The sequence below is a fragment of the Patiria miniata genome, unplaced genomic scaffold (genome assembly GCF_015706575.1).
Source record: "Patiria miniata isolate m_02_andy unplaced genomic scaffold, ASM1570657v1 HiC_scaffold_19, whole genome shotgun sequence".
Taxonomy (NCBI): domain Eukaryota; kingdom Metazoa; phylum Echinodermata; class Asteroidea; order Valvatida; family Asterinidae; genus Patiria; species Patiria miniata.
Genome location: NW_024037057.1, coordinates 15,075,678 through 15,089,278, shown reverse-complemented (window position 1 = coordinate 15,089,278; position 13,601 = coordinate 15,075,678). Strand labels below are relative to the sequence as shown.

The following is a 13,601-nucleotide window of genomic DNA, read 5'->3' as shown; positions in this document are numbered from 1 at the left end:
ATTTGTCCATTGTGGACGTTCAAAAACGTACCGCGCCTACGTTAAAAAAATCCGCCGCGTATGACGCATCGTACCACGTGACGTGAACTGTCCAATTAGACACCAGATATGAGGTCGCAGGTCATGACATTTAACAAACATGGCGGCGTCCATTGGCAAAAGTGCGTCAACGTAAACATCGACCGGTGCAAAAAAGAAGTGTTTGCACTCATAATCTGTCACGTTTGAGGGGGAAAATGCGAAGGATCTGATGTCCGGTGATAGTAAGTTCATTTCCTGTGCCAAAGAGTGGCTGAATTTCACAATGGCATCGCCGAATATACCCACGATATGTGGGCAGTGGATCTGCTATGTCTGTATCGTACTGTACAGTACTAGTACTACATCATGCACTACCGGCGCATGTAAACAAGGCAGTCCGGCCGGCCGATCTCACCCGTGGCGGTTTTTATAGATAGTTAACGTCTCGGTGCTGCAAGAAAAGGCAAACCAGACACTTCAGCTGAGACCCAGATTTCTTCACCGAAAAAGCTCCGGGCAAAGTTCAATTTTCTTTTAATTGCCTATCTACATAACTGTGTCATGCTGCACACAAACTCAACCAGGATTTTGATTTCGATGAAAACCTCAATTCAAGGACAAGCTGCAACAGTACAACAAGCAGAACTTCCGTTGGAGGTAGGCCTACATGTCATTATAATGAAGGCGATTGTGTATTTATGTGCCCCAAAAAAGAACAAAAAATCCATGTTTGGGTTTAATTGTCTTGAATTAAGGGTAAGGTTAGGTTTTAATTTCTTTGAGGGAAACTGGGGTGACACAATGATAAAAACACAATGCGAAAACAAAGCTGGTGGTCACCACGATGCAAGTCAATGAAGAAAAATCTCTTCAATGACAAATAGATCTTATTTGAAAAACCCAGTAAAAAAGGGGGTTTTTTTTAGTTCCATGATTCAAACCCAGTACCTCTGGCACTGAAAATAAATGTCTAACGTTAAGATGCCAAAGTACAACGGGTACTGCACAAAATCCCATAATAAAATGTTGTGCAGTCTCTTTCTCCATTGTTGAAGGATACTTTTATGGAGGTGTGAGGGTAGTCTTTCCCTTTGTATAAAATAGCAAAATAGCTTTTTATAGAATTTACTATTTGATTCTCTACATATAGGCCTAAGGGATGAACGTCAGGAAAAGGGAGATGTTCTGCGACTGACTGTTCAACCCCGATCAACAACTAAGTTTCATGAGAATGTCCCAGCTTGCTGAACTGTTGGAATCATGAAATGATTTAGAAGCCGAAGGAACTGGCCTTGGATCTTTATATCGGTAAGATATTTTGATTGTTATTTAGAGTTCAAACAGAAATAAACTTTAATAGAATATTCAAAATGAAAACTTCTTGATATTGCTTTGGAAGCTGAAAAGGTTGGTTCTCAATAGCTACCAATGTTTACATATTTACAGTGGAAGGCAAAACGATCGGGCACGTGATCTTTCTAGTAATTTAACTCTAGATTGAACAAGTTGTTTTCTTTCTTTTAAAGCACATCCACAGTAATCATTGTTTTTGATCATCAGATACTAAACCTGTGTATATTTTACTATTTTTTTTTACAGAACTAATAAGTTGACCTATCGGCTTAGAAGAGAATATCCACAGGTCTCTTTCCTTGAATATATGCGACATCATCTACACCGCTACTTTATCTGCTGGATGTGTGGTTGAATCTCTGGCGACTTCAGAGGAGGATTCAAAACTGAAACTTTGGCTTAGAAAGCAAGACATACGCTCCACCCTGTTGTTATGCTGTTACTGCACAAGATTTGATGAGAACTTTGATGTAGTGATAACATTTACTTGAAGTTGTATCAGCACGACTAGTTAGCATTTGACATTATAATGAAAATAATGAGTAACTCTAGATTTCAAAACTACATAATTGTATCCTTCTGTTCATTAGTGTTGGTTTAATTCATTTTAATTCTTTTTAATTATTCAAAATTAGTTCCAGTAGAAAGGCAAATTCTGTGAATTTTAACAGTGAGACTAGCCACATATGACAAGCCAAATCACTCTCTTTAATGTGTAAGCATACAAAATAGCATGAGTTATGGTTTTGTTTTCTTTTTATTGATATACATGCAAACATTTTTCGGTGCTAATCAATGTGTCAATAAATAAAAAGCTGAAATTTTCTTTGACAAAAGACTGATCTTAAGCCTTTTCTCCAAACCAAGATGGCTGTTTTGATGAGATAGCAAATAAATGTACAATGGTTGATTTTTGAAATTATTAAACCAGACTCTGACTTCTATCTGATGGTCCTTTGATTTATAATTGTATTTAAAGCCTGTTTCATTCCAAAAAAAAAGGTGGTCTTTCTTACAAGTAGAAGGTTCTTTAAGTGACGTACCTGGTTCACCACAGCAGATCCAGAGGGTTTGGGGGGCATAGCACCCTTTTTTTATATGCGTTAGTTTGCTTTGTTTAAAGGGAATGTCTTGTCTGCTTTCCTGTTTCTTCTGCTGGTTACATGTACAGGTATTTATTTACTCTAAAGACACCTCCATTTTGGGCACCCCCCTCACTTTCATTAATGATGAGCCTGTTCCACCACTGCATTATAGACCTTCAAAATAATTGCATTGTTGTATGCTGCCAAATAAATTAGAGTGAAATATTTTTTGGAAGAGGGACTGTGGTGATGTCTACCAGATGAGAAAACAAAAGGTCATGTTCTGTGTGACCCAATTGCCAATGTACATAAAAGATATTTTTTAATCTCCTGGGTCAGATTGACCCAGAATCTGAATCCAAATTTGCTCAGTCCTTTTCTGGGTAAAAAAATACACATTTCAGTCAAAATGACCGAGAAACATGTCTTTTTTTTTTACTCCAAAGGGGTTACTTATGACTCCAAAAGGGGTCAATTTTTGACCCGAAAAAGGACTGAGCAGACTGAGTCTGACCCAGGAGTTTCTATAGTGTAGGATGTGACAAGCTATAGTGCTGTACGTGCGTAGTTTTGAAATTGGAAGTGCCAACGCAAGGCCTCAAACCGGAAAATGTGGGTTTTTAGCATACATACATGTACATAACATTGGCAAACTTTGATGAAGTGTAAAAAAAAAAAACTGCAGCATATTTGCTGGAGAACTTTTGACATAGTGTTTGTGATGTACTGAACCCCACATATGTGCATTAAAAAAGTAGACCCAGTGTTGCTGGAACGGAACTCATTTTACAGCCGGTTTTTGAGTTTCAGCTGATGGCCTATATTGGACTTTTGGAACATTGCGTGAATAGATATGCGGCCATTACAAAAAGCACTGCCACCGTCAGAAGGCATGGTGCCCGCATGAACGATAACTAGTACAGTCACCATACAAACCATGAACTACATGTATCTGGATTTCGGTAGGGAAACAAATGTCCTTCTAGCAATTAATTAAATCAAAAGAAACTGAAGATAGAACGGCCTCTAAACTGTATCGATACTGGTTATGCGTACAAGGCATGCAGTATCCGGGGGGGGGGGGGGCTCCTCTTTGCTTGAAGGCAGCCATTGTGGGTTTTGTTGTCAGTAAGAGGCCGCAGCAAAATCAAAAAGTGTATGGGTTGAGACCAACTGACTATTGGGGGCACTCTTCACAGCGGGCGATCTGGACAACTTTCCAGCAAGGTGCAGTTCGCTCTTCTTTCAGTGGTATTTGTCTGAGGACGCGGGGAAACAATGCAAATAAATCGTGGGGCTATTGTTGATGGGGCGTAGCGAAATGTGCCCTCAAAAACGCAAATAAGTTGTGTAAGCAAAATGTTAAGCACTAATGCCCAACATAAATTTAGCCTAATTTACCGCTTAACATACAGACATAACTGAGCTACCATACCCAAAGAGTCGACGGAAACAATGATAATCGTAAAATCTGGGACGTTTACGCAAACTGTCTGGATCCCGCCCATTTTGTTACTAACCAAAGCTTTATCAAATCAGTAAGAATCAGTGGAAGCGTCAAGTTATTCGACATGAATATTGTTTGTAAACATTGAGCGTCATTTTGCATGGGCTGCCGCATGCGCATAAATTGAAGCCGTCGTTGGTTACTTATTCCCCCCCCCCCCAAAAAAAATCCTTACAACACCCCTTATGGCCAAAATATGTCTCCTGATTCTGGTATGCGCGCGCGTCGCCGTAGCCATGCGCGTCGGCAAAATGATTTTTTTTTTCAATGTAAGATGATGTCTCAAAACCGCCAAACTCACTGGTTTGACAGGAATCCTGCTGCTGCAAAATTTTGACGTGTTCTTAGATGGGGTTACGATTGAGCATAAGTTTTATGTGGCCTCCCTGGACTCCCATATATTTTGCACTAAATTTAGTCTGGCACCGTTAGCAGTCATCAGCTGACATTTGAAGAAAAAAAAGGGAAAAAAAAGCCGCGTCGCTGCACCACTTTTGGGGCAAGCTCTATACCTATTATACAAATAATTATTGAATAGTGTTTTGTTACTTTCAAATAATATTCGGGTAATCATTAACTACTGTTCTTCATTTTTTGAAGTATTGGACATTCCAAAGTTTGGTAACCCGTGGTTTGCAAAATGTACCAACCATTGAAAGCATTTCAAACTATTGAAAGCATTTAAAATTGACTAAAATAATCTTCCGTTTTTGAAAATAAAACAAAGTTACAACAAAATTTGCTTCGACCAATCTAATTTGCATGCAATGAATTCTCTCACGGCGCGGCCCTCTTCAATAGCGAAACTATTTTGGTATTGCTCAGATAATCTGTCCTGTGGCAGTTACTTTGTACAATAGACTTTCGTTTATTGGTAAACAATTGAGGGCCATTTGGAATGGACTGCCACAAACGGGGGGGGGGGGTGATATAAGGGGTGGTTGAGTCTAATTCGGACCAAAACACTTCCCTTTAGGGAGTCTCGGTGCATGCTCGCGGGAAAAAAAAGATGTACGATGATGTTACCTGCATTCTAAAGCAATTCAAGAGTTAAATAAGAAACTTAAGAATTCTAATTTGTTTGCTCCATTTTACTAGTCCGTTCATTAGTAAGCGGCTTAACGGGAAGTTCGTGCAAACATCCCCATTTGCTACTGATTGAAGCCGTGATGGCCAAAGATCTTACAAAAAATTGCACAATATTCCTAAGTTTGCAAGAAAAAGGCATGTTTAATACTTTGTAATGTCAAATCTTATTAAAAACTACTTCGTGTTTTTTTGTTATTATTATAATATTTGATATTGCTGGAGCAGGACAAGGGCCCATACAGAGTGGATTCCTTAAAATTATGGCCTAAATCTAGCCAGCAACATCACACTTTGTAAACATTGACACAAATGCCGTAAACACTTATTGGACTTTTGGAACATTGAGTGAATAGATATGCGGCCATTCAAAAAAGCACTGCCACGGCACGTATGGTGCCAACATGAACGATAACTAGTACAGTCACTATACAAACCATGAACAAGATGTATCAGGATTTCGGTAGAAAACAAATGTCCTGCTAGCAATTAATTACATAAAAAGAAACTAAAGATAGAACGGCCTCTCAACTGTATCGATATTGGTTATGCGTACAAGGCATGCAGTATCCAGGGGGGGGCTCCTCTTTGCTGGAAGGCAGCCATTGTGGGTTTTGTTGTCGGTAAGAAGCCGCAGCAAGCAGTGTGTGGGTTGAGACCATCTGACTATAGGGGGCGCTGTTCACAACGGACGATCTGGAAAACTTTCTAGCAAGGTGCAGTTCGCTCTTCTTTCAGTGGTATTTGTCGGGAAAACATTCAAATAAATCGTGGGGCTATTGTTGATGGGGCCTAGCGCAATGTGCCGACAAACACGCAGATGTTTGTGTAAGCAATATTTTGAGTACTCAACATAAATACGCCCAACATAAATAATAGCCCTTTCTACCGCTCAACATACATAAATAACCGAGCTACCTTACCTGAGGGTCGAAAAGTCCTTATAACACCCACATTATATAATGAAGTATTAAATAGTGATTGATACTAATTTTGTATTTTTCAAAAATTAAATAATATTTGGGGTAATCATTAATAACTTCTCTTCATTTCTGTAGTGATTGACATTCTACAGTTTTGGCAACCTGTGGTTAGTAAAATGTGCCAACCATTGTGCCACAAGGACAGAAATTTACATGGGCGGATCTAGTTATCAGGAGAGGGGATTGATATGGGGGGGGGGGGGTTGAGTCTAATTCGGGCCAAAGCACGTCCCTTTAGGGAGTCTCGGTGAATACTCTCGGGGGAACAATGAAATGTACCTGGATGTACCCTGGAAACTCAAAGGCAATGCAAGAATTAATTAGAGAACTTAAGAATTCTATTTGTTTTGCCCCATTTCAATAATTCCGTTCATTAGCGGCTGAACGAGGGTTACAGCCCGATATTCCAAAGGTTCGATAGTCCGAAGGGTCATTAGTCCAAAGGGTCATTAGTCCGAAGGTTCGTTAGTCTGAAGGTTCAATAGTCCGAAAGTTCGATAATCCGAAGGTTCGATAGTCCGAATAGACGATATGGTTCGATAGTCCGAATCGACAATAAGGTTCGATAGTCCGAAAAGAAGATAAGGTTCGATAGTCTGAATATACGGTAGGGTTCGATAGTCCGAAATGACAATAAGGTTCGATAGTATGAATTGAGAATAAGGTTCGGTAGTCCGAATGGGCAGTACGGTTCGTCAGAATGACACTTTGGACTATTGGACCTTACTGTTGATTCGGACTATCAGACCTTATTGTAGATTCGGACTATCGGACCTTATTGTCATTTCGGACTATCGAACCTTATAGTTTTTTTTCCGGACTATCGAACCTTATTGTCAATTCGGAATAATGACCCTTCGGGCTACTGAACCTTATTTTCGTTTCGGACTATTGAACCTTCGGACTGATTAATTTTATATTAAATTTGGACTATCGAACCTTCGGATAAATGAACCTTTGGACTTATGAACCTTCGGATTAATGAACCTAAGGATAATATCGGGCCCAATTCGCGGCAAAGTTAAAATGTAAAAACAGTATTAGGCCCCGAGATTTTTCTCATCGGTTCCGAAATCTAGAACCGTGTATCCCCGAACGTGTCCTTAAACAATATATGAGACTCAATTACGCGGGTCCCATATTAGACCGCAATATTGCATTATGGAAAACTCCGTTAAAGATTGAAAAAAAAACCCACAGTTTTTTTGATCACTTGCTGGTTTTGCTCTTACGAAAATTATTATCGATATTATCGATAATTTTAGGTTTTAGATCGTCTCTCTGTCGCAGGTCACCCCTCATGATATATGCATTTTAATTGACCTCAATGTAAAACTGGAACATGCGCACAACTTCATGTCGCTTTACACACTGGCCTAAACAGCGGTGGTGTGACCAAGAGAAGCCCCCTTAGTCTCCCTTAAAATATTGTGTGACTTTTATTTTTGGCGGCATTACAGCACGATGTATACCACGCTACAATAAAATTTCTGCACATATCTTGCCTCCGTTTACACAATGTTCGTAAACAATTTTAAGAATTGTTACAGATATTATTTTTGTGAAGTATTTAATTAATTTTCTTAGTTTTTTGTGTGAAAATTTAAATTTGGTATTTTATGGGAAACTTAGAGGGCTCCTTTTTGGTGAATCTTCCAGGGACATACCGACCAACCGACCGACCGACCAACCACGAAGTGACAAGTAGAAGCCCATGCCAGAGCTTAAAAAGCTTTGTTTGTTCTGCCGTGTCTCAGATATTTCTGAAAGATTTTGGCATTGAAATGTAAAAAGGTAAACAATCTGAATATTTCGATGATGTGGTGTAACCAAAGGTCAATTTTCAATAAGCGCTGATCAGAAGTATTAGACGTCTGGTGGGAGCGCAATAAAGAAGGCGGAGGAATAGATTGAAAGTCCCATGACATTTGTAAGTGTTTTAAACAATAATGCCATGCACATGACATAAGGCAGAACAGTTATAGGACAAAGCAGGGTGTTATCTGCAATGCTGCCTTGCTGACTGAATAGCGGGTCTTGTGTTGGTAACCCCATTTATATTTGCAGTAGGCCTATACACTAACTGCTCTGTGTGAGTTAAGTTATAAATAACAATGAACACGATCGTGTGCTCTGTACATATATAATTTTCCGGTCGCATGCCTATTTAATTTTGATTCCAATTAATAATTTCATATCGGACAATTTATTTTTTTCTCCACGAAATGTATACAACCTGTTTAGAGATTGTCGATGAACACCACCAGTGTATTATTCACAAAATGATCAAACACTTCTTTGGTAATTTGTTTTGCAGAGTACAAATTCTTGATTTAATTTACTTTTGTCGAATGGATTGGCAGTATAACTACAAATAAATCAGAATTCGTACTATAGTTATGAAATAATCTTCAATTTGTTTTATTCCAAGTGTATATAAATATCTTTAATCGATTTTTCCCCAGAAATTCTTATTCATTGTTCATTCTTCTCTTTCTTAACATACAAGCAATTAACGTACAAGCAATGTATAAAGCAAATACAGACCTCAATTCTAATAATAAATAAATTGACCTTGGCCTAATATCAATAATTGGTCCCATTTCTGATAAAATTTGAAGCTGACTCTTTTAGTGTAAAAATATTTTTTTCCATTGAATAATAGTGCATCACATCTCTTTTTAAAACCCAAAAGTGAGGGGCGTTTCTCATTCATTTTCATTTTGTACACATGGAATCTACAAAATCAACAATATCAAATAAATCATTTTGCTGTTAACATTGGTGTTACCAAATAAATGAACTTCATTATCCACTGCAATAGAAACATTGGTCTTCTCCTTAATCCATTACGATACTGAGGACCAGAATGAAATAGTATGAGGACAGGTGCAGAAAAGGTGGACTAATATCTCCTCTTCATTATTACATTTTCCCCAAGGATCCGATGAATTAATCTGAACTGAAACCATCTTAGTTTTATATCAACAGTACACAAATAAGGAATTTTGAAAATTGAAGACCACTTCGATATTTCAAAGTCAATATTAAGTTTGACGTTCCACTTGTCCACTTTCCAATTGATTTATAGACAAAAATGGATACACCATTACAATATGTCAATATTGAAACCAACTACTTCTAAAACGTGTCACATGTCAACATGAGATGGAAACCCTACGTCTCCATTTTGGAGAAAAAATTAACATTTTTTAGCAAATACAGAAATCAATGATGCCCTTATCTTATACTTACATTATACCGTATTCGTTATGGCGGAGTCAGAGGGCAGTAGTTATGTTTATCTGGAACAGCATGATTAATTTCTGTTGTGCAGTCATTGACAAAAATAAGGGCCCATTTTAGTGTTTTTAATGCAATCCCTCAAAATGCACCCTTGTGTTCCGTTTAACCTTATATTTTCATTTTTTTTCTATTTGTCATTGTCAAGTGCATTTTGGTGTTTTCTATTTCTTTTTAGGCTAATTTATAATTCAAAAGCAAAACAGTGATGTCATTCGGGACAGAAAACTCAATGTTGCAGCTATTTCAGCACACTTTCTGGAATTTTGGATATGTTTTTCTTTCGTCATTCGTTGGTTTGTAAATACATGGCAGTAAACCAACGAGCAACCCTTTCTCATGATGTTCTGAATAAGTACATTTTTGGTTCAAAATTTGGGCCAAAAAAGCTTAAGAGTGTCTTCCTGGAAAGACATCGCAGCAACACCTCCCTCAATTGTACAGAAAATAAATGAAAATATTAAAGATATAAAAGAATGCACTTGTCAATGACATTTACCAAAAAGGGATTTCAAAAAATGTTCATACGTTTCAGAGGAGTAAAAATTCGCACAAAAGGTGTTTTAAAGAAAACAAAAAGTCGTCGCGTGGCCCGTTTTTAACATTACTAAGAGCACCCAACAGAAAAATACGTCTGATTTGACGGTAACTCAACGAAGTGCCATCTTTTCAATGTTACCCTGCGTTTTTTTTTTTTTTTTTTGGTGTAATCGAGGACAGAAACCGAATCGAGGACTCCTCGGTTGGAAAACGTGTATAAAACCAATGAGTACAAACAAAGTACAAACAAAGGAAAAGGGAAGGGGAACAGAAGAAAATCCCCGATTTACACCGTAAACAAACATGTGTGATATTATGTCTGTGGCCACGGATGACTGAGCATCCTTTGTTGTTGTGTCAATAGTCAAAACCTTCCCTGAGCCTAATTTGTGCAAAATGGTAACTGGTTTAATCTAAAAATAGAAGACATCATTTTCTTACAATTGTAATCAATTTTCACACTGTGTTTTAATCACTGTTAGTGTTGAAACTAACACCTCACGACCCTATGACTATAAGAGGGCCACCGCCTCTTTCCCTCCAAAGTTCTGCACGAAGTCTAGTGCATTACATTATTAAACCTTTTCATAACAAACCAGCCAACAATCTTAGCCAATTAAATGTTGGCCCAGCATGTGCATTGTGACACATTATTGTGTGTGCTAATTTTAAGTAATTACTAAAAATGGATCAGCGACTGTAGTTTAATAAGGTATAAGTAGGCCTTCTTATAATAATAATTTGGGAGGCTAATCATCCTTACTGGCAGCTGGGATGCTAAATTGCGAAGGACGCGGCTAAAACGTGATCAGGTCGCTGGCACGTAAAGGCGCCTTTGGCTTTTCGCCGGCCTTTCGTCGAAGTAATTTTGACACGATGGTGGTTTGTGTCTCACCCATCACTCTATTTGTACAATGAGTGACATTTTGCAGATGTTGTTGGTGAGTTTTGATGGGACCCATTAGAGTGTGCCATATGAGGACAGCAGTGACATTATCCATCTCCTTAAGTTTCCTTCGAGTTATGTCAATATGTAATTCAACATTTTGAAATATAATTAAAGCTCAGTGATTCAATTGAGATGATTAGTACAGGGTTTTACATTCAGTTCAATCATTATTCTGTATAAGTATGTGATCCAACTTAATTACATGATGGATCTGAAACATACATGTAGTGGCCACAAGAGGGCACTTGATTTATTTTTTTTGCCCAGTTTCGTCAAAAACAGTATTTTTTTCACAGGTTTTACATTTTTTCATTTGAATGCATTTCAATTTGGTAGAACAATTCTTGGTATCAATATTCGTCCAATTTATTTGGCATTATTGGATTCCCAGCAAGCATTGTAGTTGGTCACGTGATCATGTATTTTCGTCACAAGTCAATCTTGTTTGGGTGTTAATAAAGAAAAACAGGGTTTGGGCTCCTAAAAAAAAAAAAAATGCCAATTTTGTTTTTCACAAAACGACATAATTTCTTACCAAACATAAAAGCTTGGATAACTCGCCAGTTTCATGTATATCAGCAAGGGCATGTTGGAACTATTGCAAAAACATTGGAAAACATTCTGACAACCCCGGACCGTAAAGACCTTACTTTCCCACCGACCAATATAGAAAAAAATCAAAGTCGTATGATAATTAACAAGCGATTTTGGGCTTGAATGGCCTGTTTCAGCAAAAAAAAATCGCACGTGGTAGAGTGGTATGTAACAACTGACTGTACATCAAAATATCGTAATCAGACTGGAGCCAGCTTCTACTGGTTAAAACTTAAGTTCCTTAAGGTCAAAGTGAAATCAGATTTCTTCCCAAAACCTGGATTCATACCACTCCCAGTATTCAGACTCGGAATCATACCAAAAATCAGACTCGGAATCAGACACAAAATCAGACTCAGAATCAGACCCAGAATTAACCTCAAGCTCAGAATTTATATCCCAGTCTTGAGACCCGAAAATAACACCTTTTGGTCTGGCTTCTGCAACAAATTGCTGATCTTCTTCTGTCAGTGAACAGTTTCCCAAATGAAGTATTCTAACACGTGTTAGATACTTTAGACGAGGAGACCATGTTTTTGCTGTTCCACTTAGAGAGGTATTACCTTCCAAACTGAAGTACTCCGCCTTCGGCATTTGGCTTACTGAATCAACAATGTGTTCGATATCTTGACTTTCCAATGAGCAGTCACTTATTTCGATGGACTCAATTTGCGGAAATGACTGTAAGTATGGGGCCCACACATACGCAGAACCACTCAGGTTACTAATGCCATGAAGAATCAATTGATCTACATCCAGGCGATTACCAACGGACTGTAAAATTTCTGCCATGTCCTTGCCTGTTGAGGAACAGTTGTCCAGGAGTAGCCGTATACCATCGATACATGGCACAAAACGGAATTTTCCGTTACCAGCAAACGTGCATTTCTTCAGCTGCATCATAGAGCCAACTGATGCAGCTAAATATTTGAAATCTACTCCGTTGAAATCACAACCCCACATTTCAAGCTCCTCAATGTGAGCCAAGCCGTACAAGTAAGAGGCCCACAGATGTGAAGACCCGCCTAGATTTCCATTATACGAAAGGTCCAGTTGTCTCAGCTTTGACATGCTTCTCAGGGATGATAACATGTCCTTTAAGGCATTGCCCGTTAAGGAACAGTATATTAGTTCCAATCTTGAAAGATTGGCCATCCTTCTGAAAGAAGAAGCTAAATCTGCACTGAGCCTCGAAAGATCAGACGTGGCTACTGTCAGTGTTAATACATCGGCAAGGTAATCATGCCTTCCCAGGTTGGTCTGATTAGCAGTGTGCTTCAAAAACCACACGAATGACATCGGATAATCGATGCAGAAATCTGCTATCAACAGACTCCCTCCGGAAAAAAATGACCTCGTAAAATCTGTCGACAGTTGACGCACTGACTGGCTCTCAAAATAACACCTCAGAGCCAACTGCAACGTTTGTCTGTCCTCGATATGTTCGTGACACAGCTGCAAAATAACCTCTGTGCACAGATCATTGTCACCACAACAGAAGCGCAACATATAGTCAAAATCACAGAGTGTGCCAATCTTATCAAGAATGTTTTGAAATTCATTGAAATCTTTTCCCGATACACGTTGGCAATAAAGTGCAGCACAGAAATATTGGAATGTCTTATGAACAAATTGTACACGTGATATTTGCCCCATTGGGACTCTTTGGCGAACAAGGAGACCTGCATCAAGGGCTTTTTGGAGAGTCTGTTTCTGAAACTCTTCATCTTGAAATGTAAACCTTTGCTGAGGGGAAACCAGACCCTCCAATGCAGTCTTACCAAGGGCAATCAGTACTTCCGATATTTCATCCTGCGACATATCTGCCTGTCTTGTGAATATGCATTTCATTGCCCCACTGTATAGGCGTGATATTGTATCAGGTATTGCTGAATGTTTTGATAATACACACAACAAGGGCATCAGATTTAAGCTCTTGGCCCAGTCAGAGAGTACCTGTGAGGATTTGATCATGTCAATCAGATCATCAGCTTGACCAGGTGTATCGAAGACAAATGTGTTCACATAATCTTCAATCTGTACCTGAGTGATCTCTGAAGCTGTCACATGAGTGAAAGGTTCGTGGAACTTTGATTTGCTCTGAAATAAGTGTATGTTAGAGGGAGATGAGGTTACAAGTACCTGTATTCCCTTTTCTGCCATCCGATTGATGAGTTTGA

General features: G+C 38.6%; 1 long non-coding RNA gene across 1 annotated transcript; it reads left to right on the top strand.

Moving 5' to 3' along the window:
• Window positions 1–2,334, top strand: LOC119725889. The gene is made up of 3 exons (XR_005270751.1): window positions 1–678; window positions 1,172–1,329; window positions 1,621–2,334. It is a non-coding gene; the product is annotated as an uncharacterized LOC119725889 (long non-coding RNA).
• Window positions 2,335–13,601: the final 11,267 nt, after the last annotated feature.